At 38.1% G+C, this 16,982-nt stretch overlaps 1 protein-coding gene across 1 annotated transcript in view; it reads right to left on the bottom strand.

Moving 5' to 3' along the window:
- The window catches only part of Pde6 (phosphodiesterase 6), a 649,430-nt gene extending 633,192 nt beyond the window's left edge, over positions 1–16,238 (bottom strand). The window contains exon 1 of the mRNA XM_083140787.1: positions 16,045–16,238. The gene's annotated coding sequence lies outside the window, so the exon portion shown is untranslated. The remainder of the gene's footprint in view (positions 1–16,044) is intronic.
- Positions 16,239–16,982: the final 744 nt, after the last annotated feature.

The raw sequence follows: 16,982 nt of genomic DNA, 5'->3' as shown, positions 1-16,982 counted from the left end.
TGGCCTTAGGGGGGATGGGCACCCCTGCTGCATGCAGTTATGCCCAATGTAAACAACAAACGCTTTATTCAACACAGGGTGGTACCTAACGGATGGGTTGTGGTTACAATTTCTTTCACGTAATATGTATGGTGCATACAAGGTGGTTTGATGATAGATGCTCAAAATATGAACATTTCTGTTTCTGGAAATTTGCATTATATCTATACGGTTTGCCATATTGCTAGCAATTTTTCCCCAAGAACAGGGGCGGCGCCAAAGGGTGCGAAGGGCTGATTGCGCACCCCCTTCATTTTCTTCCACACCCCTTTCAGCACCCTTTTTTTACAACCTACATTCAACGGAAAACACTAAATCTAGTTGTTGCCTAGTGGCAATTTCTTTATTTACCCAACGCACACAAACTGAACACTCAGCAGTTATTGTCACCTGGATAACGTATTTAACATTTGATTAATATCTGAATTTTGTATTGCAATTGTTCAAAAAGTGTGTTTTTGTGTGGTGCATACAGGGTGGTTTGATGATAGATGCTCAAAATATGAACATTTGTGTTTCTGGAACTTTGCATTATATCCATACGGTTTGCCATATTGCTATTCCCCAAGAACAGGGGCGGCGCCAGAGGGTGCGAATGGCTGCTTGTGCACACCTTAATTTTCTTCCACATCCCCTGGCTTGCAAGGATGACTTTGTTTTGTATTTCACTACATAGTTCAATAAGCCTGTAACGAAAGTCTGAAAGTTTACACTCCATGACCACTTATTTGGAGAATTAGACGTGATGTATCCCATCATGGACGTCCAGAAGGGGGCAAGAGGGCTACGGTCAAGTAATTTATATCAATTATTATAAGAGCGCCGCAGGGACATAACTTGAAACTGAAGGAGTGCTTTTTAAGAGACAGCAACACTATTAGGGTGAAAATAGCCCTTATGGCCTGCCCCTCCGGTCATCCATGTATGTCATTGGCCTTCCTTGAACAAGCTGTTCCTTTCAAATTTGCAAACATGTTGTTTCGCTAACATCAAACAAACGTGAAGCAAGTCGATAGTATTATTTTCCATTGGCATATTATCATAGATGCCTATTAAAAGTGGCTAAAATATGCATGCATGTTTCACGTTTTCTTCATTTTCAACATGGCACCCCATAAATTTCACTCCGCGCCCCCTCAGCACTACTAGATGATAAATACTGGCGCCGCCGCTGCCCAAGTATTTCCCCAATTGTCTCAATGTCACCATGTTAAAACATAGGAGCAACGCTCAGATAGCCCCAAGTCTTGAGCAAACATTTCTCACCTTAAAATTTATTTACTAAACGCACGTCCATGAAAATAGGCGTCTGGGCAGAATTGCGCTGGTGCCACACATATGAGAAAAGCAAAGCGAGAGCGGGACAAAAGTTGCTGGTTCCCGCGCACTGTGTGGCAACGTCAACCGGGCTGCGTTGCCTAGTTCGAGCGTCAGACCGGCACTTTTGGGTCATCCCTTCCCTTACGAGCAAATACTGTCAGTTTGAATCGCATGGATTACAAAAACCAACGCTACAACGAGATATTTCATTCTCTTAAATCTCCGAACACACGGGACTGTGCTCCGACGTGGCAACAGCGCAAACTTCTGCAACAAGCCTAAAGGCCGAATCACACGGAACTGGATTTCCAGTAGGAATTACCTAGTTGGCGCTGGACTGGCTACCCATCTGCTAGTTTTCGCTTCACACGATACTTGTTACGGAACTTGTCGGTATACTTTTGTTCACATAAGACGTGGCGCAGCTGGCCTTTGTGGCGGAGTGGTTACTACGGCGGCAGGGTTCTCGAGTTCGAATCCCGGCCTGGGCATATATGCTTTTTCCGAGTGTATATTCATCAATTTCATCATATCATCACTGATCCCATCTTCGCAATTAGCCAAAAGTGGCAGAAAAGCGAACTAAATTTTACCCAATCAATCAATCAATTCAATGAACTAGCACAATGATTTCGAAACGTGTTTGATAATCTCTTAAAAATTAAATCGCTAGGAAGGCGTAATGTATAGAGTTTTCCCAGTAGAAGCCACCAGGTGCGTTCTGGTAATGGTTGCCATTTGGAAATCTGTTCGGATAAAACGATCTTCAGCTGTAGGCCATGACAAATGAAGTCATGCAGTCAAACTCAGTGGAACAACACGTGTATATCGCGAAAATGTATTATGGTAATTCGTTTTCTGTGAAAACCACGTTTCGCCAAGCATACGTCATTATTACGGTCTGCATGAGCACCAGACAGAGAAAACAATTACCCTGCAAATTGACACCGCCGGGAAATTTGCATTGGAGCTATGTGAAACGCAAGGCGTACTTTAACAATGGAACAACTACCAAAGAATATCAAGAAATTGGACACGTCATTGGAGATACTGAGCTGCGATTATGAAAATCAGAAATATACACAAAAGGTGACATCATTCCAAAGGAGCCGCTATGGTCATTTGTCGAACATTATCACATTGTAATCGATTTTATTTCAGTCAGTCAGTGTTGATTTCACAGAGTCATTCCCACTTGGACGTTTTATCGGTTAAATCCCGTCATGACATGATTCACTTATTTTTCTGAGCGCCAGAGGGTCACACCAGGATTGTTAAAGGTCCAGGAACCAATAAATTCTAATGGGTTCCCCAACAGGACTGGAACCTTTTTCTAGTACACTTCGCAACATCTTATTTGACCGCCCCGAAAGAATTCTAAGTCCCGAAATCGTAAACTTAGCAACATTGCACTTCAGCTCCAGGTGAGAGTAGCCAACTTTGAGTAGGTCCTTCCACTAGACGAAAAACGCTGCGGTGATAGGTTTTCAATTTAACACTTTCCATGAACTTAGAAACTATAAACCGCTATTATAATACACAATCAAATAGAAACAATACATTGGAAAAAGAACCTTGAAGGATATTTAAGATTCTGCTTGCTCGACTTGAAATTTGAGGGGTTTGAAACACTGATTTGAGTTTTTCTCCACCTGCAGGAAATTGCCATCAAGTTTGTGCAGAAAGAAGCAAATTTGTGAGGAGTTTATGCGACATTTTATTTACAATACCTTGCATAATATCGAACAGTTCTCAAAAACATATATTTTACACGAATTGTCGAGAAAATGTGCTTGAAACACAGGAAGGTGGGAGTCTTCATAAACGTCAACATGTTTTTAAGGGTATAACGTGATTAAGTTAACGTAGAGCAGTTGGTTAGGCGCTGCTATCCTTATTTTTCATCAAGCGTGAAAGGTCGCGGGTTCAAATCCCACCCTCTCCTCTTTCTTTTTTTTTTGTTTGCTGAACAGATACCGTTGATATTAGAATATTTAAAAAATGAATCCGATGCACACGTCCCTTCTGCGCATATTTCCCCTTAGAAGTTGAACATTTCCAGGATTTAAAGTTAAAACTTTTATTTTTAGTTATTGTTCATATGTTGTGTTAACACACACATCATGATTAATTCACAAATCACATATATGTATTCAGGATGCAAAATGTAATATTATTTAAGTTATGTATTGTTTGTTCTTCACTGACAACTAAAATATTGATTATTTGATTTCGATATACTAAAAAAAGATATACAGTTATGTTAAGTAGTGATGTAGTGCAGTACTGTAACGAAGGAGAGCGTTTAATGAGTTCAAATTGCTAAGATTGGTAATTTTATGTCCGTTCCTTTGTAATGACTGTTGTCAATCCCCTCACCACCATCTTACTATGCGTCTAAAAGTAATAGTAAATCGCTAATTAACATAAATAAATTGTTATTGCGACGAAGGCTGATTCGATAAGAAACTACTAATAAGTATTTATATAGTGAGTGACAAACAAAAAATTTAAAACCTCATAATGATGGTTAATTCCTCACTGCTTTGTATCTAAAATGTTTGTCTTCCTTGAACAGAAAGTACGAGTTTCAGATATAACAAACTTTCCGCACTAACCTTGCAATATTCGAAACCACCATTACAGACTTAGCTCTATGTAACTTGATTCTGCGCATTCCACGTGGCATGTGACTTCCTCCTATCATCGAAACAACTTTTTCTTACTATTTCCTTTCCTCTCGTGAAATACAGAGACCAATGTTAACTTCTTAGCACGGCGGATAAACTTTACACCCAACGATATACTCCTGAAAAAAATCCTGCCTAGGTGGGGAATCGAACCTACGACCTCGTAAGAATCAAGCACGCTACCTCTTCTCCAGGTAGCTCATGTTAAAATTTGCTACCAGTTTGAAGAAACCAATTCACACATAATGTCATGTCTATAATTTCCTCATGGCAATTTTCATGAGAAAACGAATTCAGATAAATTCGAGAAACGCTGAAAGGGAAAAATGATGAACATGTCTATTGGCGTTTTGTCATATTTTGTAAATTGTGTAAAAATTCCGTGTTTTGAACAAGCAATCGTTTAGTTACGAAGTATTTTGTTGTTTGTTTAAAGTAGGAACAGTAGAGCGAAAAGGAGTCATTTGAACCAGAACCCGTTTGACAAGAAACTTTAACTTTTTTTCCAAAGACTGTATGAAAAGAGAGTGGAACGTATGAAATATAAAATATGTGTTTGTGAAATTAAAACAATGGAAACCTTGAAAGATAATACTAACGAACTTCAAACTATGAAAAACATATTTTCGTGGTGGAAAACTCCAAGTCATTTTCGAAATATGAACTTGATGTTTTTCTTTATTATGAAGAGGAGATATGGGACGATACGATCCCTCAGCCAAAAAATTTTAAGTAAGTTACCTCCAACTTTTTCAATGGTCATAATTACTAATTAGGGTCCGGAAGTTGATGAAAAATCAACTTCTTTTCTGACCCTTAAAAACAATGCTAAACCTGATATCATGTCCGTTTCCCTTCAGTTAGAGCGGGAAAACACTTTCTATTTTACATTTTTTTTCATTTTTCGGCCTTTTTTGGCTTTTAGTTTATTTGTCAGTATTATTAACAGTTTTTGTTGCATTTTTACTTATTTTTGAGGTTTATTTTTCTCCTCCCCTGTTGTTACGTGCATTTTAAATGCATTTACTAGTAAAACTTACATATTTAGATTTCTCGACATGGTCCATTTAGCAAATTCACCATGAATCGAAAATACGGTCAATGGAAAAGCATAATATTATTCTTAACTGAAATGTTTGGCAATGGATTAAAATACTTTGTGTGAAGATCTACTTTGAGGTTCTTTTTCTGGACACTATTATCGCTTTAATCTGTAGTTTTAAAGTAAAATTAGTCACAATATTAAATGCAATTACACTCTGGTATACGCGAAGCAGAACTGTATTTTCGGATGCTGGCCGACTACAGTATCATAGAAGGCCCACTCTGAAAGGAGATGAATTGGTTGATTTGGTGTTTTAAGTCAACTTTATGCATAGTAAAGCTAATCGGGACTCGACCTACAGTTTAAAGTGGGATCCGAACCGAGTGCATAAAATAACGTGAACCGTGTGGTGTAAGGGGATCGTTTGCTTATGGAATGGAAGGTCATGGGTTCAAACCTACTTCTTTGCAAAATATTTTTCGGGAAGTAAACGGCTTTGGACGAGAAAGCTTATCTATGTTTCTCGGATATTTCCGTTGATAATTATGCGATTTATGTCCAGCATTTCCTGATGCACAAAGTTGACATGTAAGTTCTTAATATGTGTTAACGTATAACAGCTGAATGAAAGGAAAAGTATTTCCTAAAATCCTGCCAATCACTGAAAGATTAAGAACATTAGTAGAAGCATTACTTGAGGCATGCACAGCGGCGACGATTAGGGAGTGTGGAGGGGCAGATGACCCAGCACTATGCTAAACATTATCTACCAAGGGACATAAACTGTCCTTGAACTCCCCCACCTTGCCCCATCAGTTTTGAAACCCAATCGCCGCCACTGAGCATGCATCACATAAATATTTACAGTAATATCATATAATATTATATTACGTTATTAGAACACTTCGTACTCGGTAAATAAAAAGGAAAAAATAATAAGGAAAGGGTGGGATTTGAACCTACGATGTTTCGATCTTGACGAAAAGAGTAAAAAAACGAAAGTGCTGTCATCTAACCAACTACTCCAGGAGATTGCTAACAAAGAACTCGTTAAATCACGTTAATCTCAGATGAAGCAACATTGTGCCGGAGTTTCGAACCATTTTTCGCCAAGAACCAAGGAAAAGACACACTTTGCAGAATCGTTTGGTGTTGTGCAAGGTATCTTTACTAAACATTTCGCATAAAATCATCATCAATTTGCCTTCTTGCATTCAAATGTGACCGCAATTCTTTCCAGGTGGATGAGAACCTGTTCAGTGTTGCACAATGCACATATATTTTCCTATTTTCAAATTCAGAACGAAGAATCTTGAAATATTTTCAACATTCGTGTTTCTAGTTAACATTTTTTTGTCTACTCATATATTTTATTACTGCTTTAGGGTATCTTTACTTTATGGAATGTGAAAGAATGAAAAAAAAATCACGAGCGTTTTCATTCAGGAAGAAGAAATGTTGCAAAATTGGCTACTCTTAGTTGGCTCTGAAGCGCTATGCTGCCAAATTTACGAATTCCGGACTTTGAAATTTTTCAGGGCGGTCAAATAAGATGTTGTGAAGTGTACAATTTAAATTCGTTCCAAGTTGCGTATTGTTTCATATCAATAGGAACTTGGACCGGATTTAAATTGATCCTGAAAAAATCTTCCTGCACCGTATTTAAATCCATCCTGAAAAAGGTTCTTGGACTGTATTTAAATTCATCCGGAAAAATGGTTCTTGGACCGTATTTAAATTCATCCGGAAAAAAGGTTCTTGGACCGTATTTAAATTCATCCGGAAAAATGGTTCTTGGACCGTATTTAAATTCATCCGGAAAAAAGGTTCTTGGACCGTATTTAAATTCATCCGGAAAAATGGTTCTTGGACCGTATTTAAATTCATCCGGAAAAAAAGTTCTTGGACCGTATTTAAATTCATCCGGAAAAAAGGTTCTTGGACCGTATTTAAATTCATCCGGAAAAAAGGTTCTTGGACCGTATTTAAATTCATCCGGAAAAAAGGTTCTTGGACCGTATTTAAATTCATCCGGAAAAAAGGTTCTTGGACCGTATTTAAATTCATCCGGAAAAATGGTTCTTGGACCGTATTTAAATTCATCCGGAAAAAAGGTTCTTGGACCGTATTTAAATTCATCCGGAAAAATGGTTCTTGGACCGTATTTAAATTCATCCGGAAAAATGGTTCTTGGACCGTATTTAAATTCATCCGGAAAAAAGGTTCTTGGACCGTATTTAAATTCATCCGGAAAAATGGTTCTTGGACCGTATTTAAATTCATCCTGAAAAATGGTTCTTGGACCGTATTTAAATTCATCCGGAAAAATGGTTCTTGGACCGTATTTAAATTCATCCGGAAAAAAAGGTTCTTGGACCGTATTTAAATTCATCCGGAAAAAGGTTCTTGGACCGTATTTAAATTCATCCGGAAAAAAGGTTCTTGGACCGTATTTAAATTCATCCGGAAAAATGGTTCTTGGACCGTATTTAAATTCATCCGGAAAAATGGTTCTTGGACCGTATTTAAATTCATCCGGAAAAAAGGTTCTTGGACCGTATTTAAATTCATCCGGAAAAAAGGTTCTTGGACCGTATTTAAATTCATCCGGAAAAAAGGTTCTTGGACTGTAATTCAATTCATCCCGAAAAAAGGTTCCTTAACCGAATTGAAATTCTTTACAGATAAAAAGGTTCATTACGGTCCAGAACCCATTTACACTTGTTGATTTTCTTTCCTGGACCGCAATTGAATTGATTTAACAAGCCTGGGTCAAACTCACAGCGTGCTTTACATAGGCGTCGGAAGGGTTTCAGTCGAACAGGTTCGTCGACCCCCCTGGAAATTGTCAACCTTCATTTCAATTTCTAAAGAAGCAGAAAGTTTGTTACTTTTATTTAAAATAACACAAATAAAGTTCAATTGGATGATATTGGAACAGAATAAGTAAAGCGTGCAATGTATCGAGAAAAACGAGTGAAAAATACAGAAACCTGGTTGTTTTCATATTCTACCATTTAATTAAATAAATAAATAGCATAACAGTTTTCATAATTCCAACAATGAGATCTATGTGTGAGAGATCACACAACTAAAACTAAATTTTCGTCCTAGCTTTACAAAGCTTTTTTTTTTAAAAAAAAAGTATTTAAAGTTAATAACAAAAAGTTATGACTATGCATTTCCGTACAATGGCTGTAGAAACGTTAAAAATATTTGGAAACAGATGTTTTGGATATTCACTCATCATGGTGGATCGAATAGCAAGGTAATACATTTGGATTTTTTTTTACTACATTTTATTATTAATTATCGTATGATAGTAACCACAACCATGGTAATAACTATTATTTCTATTCAAGTTTTATCGGTCCTATCCCCACCTCCTACAAATATTTGGGCCTCCCCCATGGCGCAGTGGTAGCGTTATTGCCTTGTAATCAAGGGGTCCCGGGTTCGATACCCGGTGGAGGCACAAGTGGTTCGGATCCCACTTTAAACTGTAGGTCCAGTCCCGATTAGCCTTACTGTGCATAAAGTGGACTTAAAACACCAACTCAAACCAAACCTACAAATATTTTTGGCAATGGCCATGTTTGCGCGTGTGTTTATGATATAGACCTGTGCTTGTCTTTGATTGGAAAGGAATATGATTGGTGAATGAAGATAAGGTGAAAGTTTAAAAACAGTGCATCTCATCTTTGTGTATATAAAGAATCATCCTTAACAAATTATTTGTTCTGAACCTGAAAGAACACAAGTGAAAGTGAATGAGTCTTCAGAAGACGACAAAATGGCTGAGAATATGGAAATTATACACAACGCATAGGAAGCCGTTCTTGAAACTTTCCTCGAAAGCTTTAAAATGCTTATGTACAAGATAAACATGGGTAGACACAATAAAATACATTCTCTACATAAAACTAAAACACAAAAGCGAGGTTTAATATGTGTACAACATGGCTCCTAAACAAACTCTACCTGATAAACAGACTATTGATCATATTTGTTCTTCTTTCTCGTAGCTTGATTATACATAATATCATACAGCTCAATCACAACAGTCCAATATTTACGAAGGTCAGCAGTACAGGAAGAAAAGGGAGATAAAAATGTTCGATATTGGATAAGCAATTTCCTTGTGTAAATTTGTTATATTGTACCAAAATTGTAATCATTTCTGGTTCGTAAGTTTGTACCGTGCGTCCATTTCGATCTTCAGCCGAGAGATCGGGAGAAGCGTGGCGGGCGGCACTGGTGGTGATGCCGACATTTGCGGCCTGTAATGTCCGCTTATTTTTATAAACATATGCAGACATTTATATGAATATTGCAAAACGAGCACTAACCTGTGTTATACGAGTTGTTCAAACTGATATCCACCAAGTGCCAAGTGTGTAGACTTTCGGGGAGAATACGTTGAATAGCCTGAAACTTTCGTGCCTGTAGCTAAAGTCCTTCTGGGTCGGGTCGAGAACATATCAGCCCCTCGTAACGTAAACCTTGCGGCTGGCATTCCAATCCTCTCACTGACACAATACACATACACACTGCAGTAACACAAACAAGTAACGGCAAGTAACCAATAATAACACTCTTGCGCACAGTACGAAATTAACACGCTCTTGGTTTATATCTGCTCGCCACGATATTCACAGCTCTGTCGCAAAGGAACAAAAAAACTCTAGCTCGGAGATTTCGGATTGCAAGGAAGCTCACGAACACCATTGACTTTTAACGGTTTCGTCTGCAGCGTAATCTTGATACAGTGTTGCACATTCGAAACCTCCAAACGATCCCCATCGCCACAAAACTCTTTCAAGGATATAAACTTAAGCAGGACGTTACTGGTCAAAACTATGATTAAAATGTTTTATTATCTGTGGCTCTTAACATCGTTTCTAAAGCGTATTTTTTGTGTATATAAGGGCAGAACTTGGATGAATTACAGATGATAAATTATAACACAGGTTAGTGCTCGTTTTGCAATATTTATATAAATGTCTGCGTATGTCCACAAAAATAAGCGAGCATTACAGGCCGCAAATGTCGGCATCTCCGCCAGCGCCGCCCGCCACGCTTCTCCCGATCTCTCGGCTGAAGATCGAAATGGACGCACTGTATTTATTGTGCTGCAGGTCAATGATTTCAAATGTTCCCGGCGAGGAACAAAAGCGCCACAGGCAGACACTGTGCATATTCTGATTTTGATTTTCAAGCATTGGAATCATAAATAAACCTTTTACGAGCAGGCCTCATCTCACCTACCAGCCTGTTGGGTGAGAATGAGTCAAGGCAAGAAGAGTTTAATAAACCTTCTTCTGATCCCCTAAAAATAAGCAATAGGTAGGCTGGAGAGTTCAATGAACTAACAGATTTCTAAACCAGTTGATTTGGGCGTTCTCATCTAGGTTCAAACATTGGATCCGTTCACTGCTCATGTTATTTGAACAGTCGCAGCCCTGCACCTCTAGAGCATGAACTTCACGTCAAAGCTCATTTTAAGTCCCACTCAGATATGTAATCGGCCCTGGGCTTAGAGTTCAAAGTGGTATCCGAGCCAGTATGTACCATCACAGAGAATTGTATCCGGAACCCCTTGATTACGAGGACAGCGTTACCACTACGTCATCGAGTATTCTTAGGGCATGCAGGCAAAATAAAGTGCATAACTTTCTATCTTGCATTTATGTTATTTTACGTACCTCTTGGGTTAATCGCGACGACGAGGATGAATTATGATTAGATAAAATTCATGAGAGAACACCCTCAAATGAATATCCAAGCCCAGGCCAGGAGTCGAAACCGGAAACGAATAAAATACCATAAAATCAAAGTTCATCCGCCTACCTCCGAGGCGGAGTGGTTAGCACAGCGCGCAACGATACAAAGGGTCGCGCGGCCTGAACATGAAAGTTCTTTGAGTTTCCCTTCAATTTCATCATGTCGTCACTCAGTCTCATCGTCGAGATTAGCCAAAAGTGGCAGAAAAGCGACGTAAAATAACCTAATTCAATCAATGAAAATTGACCAATACAATGAGAAATTTCATAAGGTGAGTCCGGATTCCAACTCAAGAGTCATAATTCCGAAACTCATTGCGCTATATATAAAGAAGAAAATGACATATTCGTCCCTTACCATGAAAAGAAAATTTATTATCCATTCTTTACAAGAAGGAAGGGATACGATAAAAATAACTGCGTCTGGCAACAGTGCGTGTTTGCAAATGGTTCTTACTTACAGCGGCCATAAATGTGCAAGAGTAAAAACGTCACTCTACATAATATATAAGCGTTGATTAACTGAACTGTCGAAAAGTCAAGAACTCAACTGCGCTAAGCAACAGAAGTCAATGGATGATACACTTTGTAAAGAAAAAAAAGGATCACTTCATTATTTTTAGTTTTCAGCATTTCGCTCCTGCATTCTCTGATGTTTTATTGATTTCACTCGATGATATATCTTCCTAACAATTTATAAAAATACTATACCTGTACAATATATATTTATTTATTGATTGATTTATTTAGTTTATTTTACTTCGCGTTTTGTGCCTCTTGGCTAATTTGTGAAGATAGGGATGAGTGATGAAATTGATGAATGGATATTCACAAACAACCAAGCCCGAGCGGGATTCGAACCCGGGACCCTTGGCGTCGCACAATATATATTTATTATCTTCGCCGCTGTTAAGTACTGTATAGGGAGCACTTTGCAAACTTTTAACAAAATTCAAGTAAATATTGTTTGTATAACGTGTTCGCACACAAATAATTCTTGCAAGTTCTGTAGATAGATTGAACAAAGGTTTTTACATGTAGCAAGATGTGTCAGTCACCGACAACTAAATGCGGCACTGGTTCAATTTGTTCCCCCCCACCCCCCCACCTAAGTCAAGTGAATACAACCGCAAATTACCCGATTCGAGGACATTTAGGTGATCTCATCTTCTATTCCTCCTATCTAAAATACGCCACTAGTCTGTTACGTTATTAGGATTAGTGTTGCCCACGGGACGAGACGGGACAGGCTTTTAAAAATTCGAGACGAGACGAGTTTGATCATGTGTCCCGAGACAAACGAATATTTTCGAGACGAGACAGCATTTCACAGCATTTTCACGAGACGAGACAGGCCAAAGTCTCGTCTCGTGGGCAACACTAATTAGGATGTAGTTTGTCAACATTTTTGACTATCTATCATTTTACCTTCGAGATTAACTAGCATATAAAGCTATACAAGCCATTAATTTAATGCTAAAATATATAATCAACCTTGAAAAACAGGTGCGTGTATGTGCGTGTATATTTATATATATATGTGTGCGTGTGAAGGGGGTCGGGTTAATATTTCCCAAAGAAATTCTTAAACTAAGCGTGCGGACCCGAAGACAAAAATACTGTCCGTTTGCCATGTGCGTACGGTATTATCATTTTCAAAAGTTGGCAACGCTGCCAGAGCAAAGCTGTGAAAGCGGGTAACTCCAGTCGTCTATTACGCAATACCGTTCTTCTCACTGTTCATTGGTGGAGCCGTCTCGCGTCACTACTTGCGCAGGGACTCGTTCTCGTTCGCCTGGTCTACAGTTAGCTGGTACAGGGTATAGCTAGGGGGCGGCAGGAGTCGGACCTGGGCACCAAACGATCTAAAAGAAGAAAGTTGTTAAAGAGAGAATGCTATGGTGCCTCGTGAAATTATTATTTGCGCCCTATTAAATCAATATTGTTGTCAGTTTGCAAAAATTGGATATAAAAATTTTCTTGCTCGCTTCTCTCGCGATTTTATTCTTTTCTGTAATACATTGGGAATTAGCAAAGAGGAGTTAGACCAATTCAGACTGTTGCTGCTGAACAGTATAGTTTTAAATGTATGATCAATTGTTTGGAGGAAAAGGTTTGTTGTGAGGTGTATGAATTAATTATGTAATGTATTTAAATAATATATATCTATTAAAGAAACATTGAATACGTGCACAATTTAGTGTTAACATGTTGCATATGTAATTTCTTATTTTACGTCGCTCCATGTTACATACGTACATGTAAAACATATGTTCTACATAAATGTTACATGTCATATGTACAAAAAGAATTATAATCGTCATTTTTGTATTTCAAAAGTACAGTTTCTGCGCTTGTTTTTTTATTATTAGCTAATGTGAAATTCAACATTTTAGAAAAAATACCAGGATAAAATGCCAATAATAATAATAATATTAATGTCATTATTATTATTACTATTCTTATTATTGGCCCAATTGAGGCGTTGCGGATACGAAGGGCGAACTCAACAAACGTGCATTGTGAAGGAAATGCGTTTCAAGTTGTTAGGCACAGTGAGAACTTCACAAAACTTTGTAACAGTAGATCGGAATGTTTCATGCGTGATTTCCAAAGCCTTTGTGGAGTTCACATTGTGCTTGACAACTTGAAACGCATTTCCCTCACAATGCACGTTCGTCGAGTTCGCCCTTCGTATCCGCAACGCCCCATTTAAACTCCTGGTACTGCCCCCTCCCCCCCCTCAAAAATTTGTGGTTGCGGCTTTGCTTGCCTCGATTGATTTCTTCCTCCAGCTGCAGCATTTTAACGATATTGTTCTATTAGAGGCAATACTGTATTGTATATTCCCTGTACTGTAATAATTGCACAAAATATTCTACATTTATAGTAAGGCATTAAATTACCTGATAAAAAATAAAAATAGATAATGTAAAACGGGCATTTCTAACTTGTCGCAAGAAGTAAATATTGCACTTGAGATCAAATCCAGAAACTTTTGATTATGAATTACTAAAATGAAAATACAGCGTGTCCACAATGAGACTCCAACATTTTGAAAGTCTATAACTTTTTCATTTCAGATTGTACAGCTGTGATTCCGGAAGAAGCAGAAGCAGAAACTCAAAAAGTTTATGTGGTAACGTTTTAGTGCGCGCAATAGCCGTATTGGCGCTGCAACAATCGATTGTTTGAAAATGGAGATTCCAAACGAGCGTGCACAGGTTCATTTGAAAGGAGTCCACAGAAGCCAGTAAGACAAGCAGTGAAGAACTGTGTGAACTGTCGACCGTTTCATACCAAGTTCTCTCGCTGCTTGTCTTACTGACGTCTGTTGACTCCTTTCGAATGACCTCCGCACATTGCCGGTCGCCAAAAACTGGTCACACCACTTCTTTATAGTCTTGAATGTCGGAGGATCCTAATTGTACACACGACGAAAGTTTCGTTGCACTTGAATAACTGATTTTGTTTCTGCATACCACCACACAACCTGTGCACGTTCGTTTGGAATCTCCATTTTCAAACAATCGATTGTTGCAGCGGCACTACGGCTATTGCGCGCACTAAAACGTTACCACAAACTTTTTGAGTTTCTGCTTCTGCTTCTTCCGGAATCACAGATATACAATCTGAAATGAAAAAGTTATAGACTTTCAAAATGTTGGAGTTTCATTGTGGACACGCTGTATATTCAAGTATAGGAGGAGCCACCAAATTATGTTCTCACTGTCTACGGCTTTCTATATGTGAAACAATAATTATAATTGATTCAGTCACATGAACAAACCATGTTTGGTTAAGATCAGACAACTGCAGAACGAATATTTCGTGTGCCGAGAATTGACAGATTACTGCATTCAAATTTAAATCAGTTTTTATATTTATAAAAAAATAATTGGGGGTATTGCGTCCAGGGTCTGGGGGGATGGGCACCCCTGGCTCCAATAAACCGGTAGATATATCGACTGACAATATTTACTAAATAGATTTCATTTTGAGACATTGAAGAGGATTTCATGTCCTAATTTGGCAACTTTACTTTCGAGTTGTTGGCAACACTGATCATAGAGATTTTATTTTAATGTAACATTAGTAGTAATAATAATATTATTTAATAGTTATATTATATATTGTTATCGTGAAGAAAGTAATGAAATAATAATTGTAGCTTACAATTCGCTTTTAATTATGAAAATAGAAAGCGGTATATTATGGAATTGTAATTCTAATAATTATTTCAACTTGATGCTCTGCCAAATATTCTCCGATCAGAAGCACACTATATTGCTAAAAAATATTTTTGTCGTCGTTCATTACTTTGTTATTCTACATCACAACTGTTTAAATATATAATCAATTTAACAATGATGTGTACAACAAAAACATTTAAATATCTTGTTTATAATAAGGAATAATCGTCTACGTATTCTGTTTCGTTACGAAATGAGGACTTTCATGCTACACAGACTCGTACCGACAATAATTTTCATATACATTTTGTAGGTTCCCAATTATACGTATGTAAATTATCGTATGTAAAAATGTTATTTTAAGGTTGGTTAGAATTGGGAAATGGTTAGTTCGACATGTGTTGAACTCCTAGATAAAATACGCCCCTATTAAAAACTCTACTGAATTTATGTTTAATGGGAATGGTTTCTTCTGACCTGACCAGTGTTGCCCTTTTTTTATAACATTGTATATTCACGTATGGGGCTTTTTCTAACATAGAAAAACCTGACGCAATTGGAGATGTGTGACAACTTTCCGCACGTTACTGAAATAATATTTGTGCAAATGTACAGCAAGAAGAAACAAACATATTTAGATATTATGTTGGCGAAGGAAAGATAATTAATTCAATTTGAAAGCCTTGTGGATATACTTCCTTATTACCACCATAAAACAACCAATCAAGCTTACCTTTCTAAAACAAACGTGAAACACAAGATTGATGCACACTACTACGATCACGTAAGTAAGAAATAACAGGTAACGTAAATTGTACAATATCTTACTTCTCAGCAGGATAGCCTTTATGTCAGCAAAACTAAATCGTCGACCTTAGCTATGTAACCGTTAACGGTCTGTCTTTTCGTTCATTGCATGTAACTTATCCTATGTCCCTCAACCCTTACATAATATGAAGCAAAATGCAACTTACCTCTGGGTGCAAAAGAACATGCCTAAACCACTCGTAAAGAACTACACTCGCGTATCAATAATTCAAAGCCCTGCCTGCCAGCATAGCTTCACACACACAAGGACTGGGCCTTCTTTCCTTATTATCCGCGAAAAATGTGGGTCAAAGTTAAATCCATGCGGGCCGAATGTAGAAGCTTGCTGGAGGTCGCTCCCCGCCTCTGCAAACAGTAGCTGCTTTGCTTGCTGTGTGTTTGTGTCAGAGCTCAACAAGCTTATCTCTTGCACAGTGTGGCCAGTCAACTGTATCATGATTCCAACATACGTATTATACTCTATTTCAGCTGTGCTTTTTAAACTTACTCGACCGGGTCTCAGTATTCAGTACATGTAACGTGTAATAATATCAATTTATTGAAATACAGAGAATATGGAAACTTAACACGTTGTTACCATGTAAGCAAATTTGGGACCAACACTAATACGTTGATGAGTCCACATCCAAAATTGGAAGCGCCAGGGTGGGATAGGGGTGCGAATGGGGAATTTTCGCACTATTTGTTTCGATTCCCGCAATCCCCTAAAGTTCCTCTCAATAACAATATCATGAAAGATATACCGGGTGGTCCAAAAGTCCCGAAACGGTCACATATCGTGAGAAATACACAACGAATCAGAAAACGAAAAAAATACGTGTTTAATAAGTGAAAGAAAGCTATTCAATGATATCACACTTGATTCCCCACCCCCGCCCCCTGGGGGTAAGGCGGGAGGCAACTGTGAAATTTTAAATGGAAACCCCTATTTTGTATTGTAGAATCGGAAAGAGGACTTCATTCCGAGTCCAACGAGCTATCAACCATTTTTCTAGCTCAATTAGGAACGGAGATATGGCGATTTTAAATTTTCGCCCCTTCCATATACTCTATTGAAAGGTCTTGACGTGCAGATTTCGAATCT

The sequence above is a fragment of the Lepisma saccharinum genome, chromosome 19, assembly GCF_977018435.1.
Source record: "Lepisma saccharinum chromosome 19, izLepSacc3.1, whole genome shotgun sequence".
Classification (NCBI taxonomy): domain Eukaryota; kingdom Metazoa; phylum Arthropoda; class Insecta; order Zygentoma; family Lepismatidae; genus Lepisma; species Lepisma saccharinum.
This window is presented reverse-complemented; position numbering and strand designations above follow the sequence as displayed.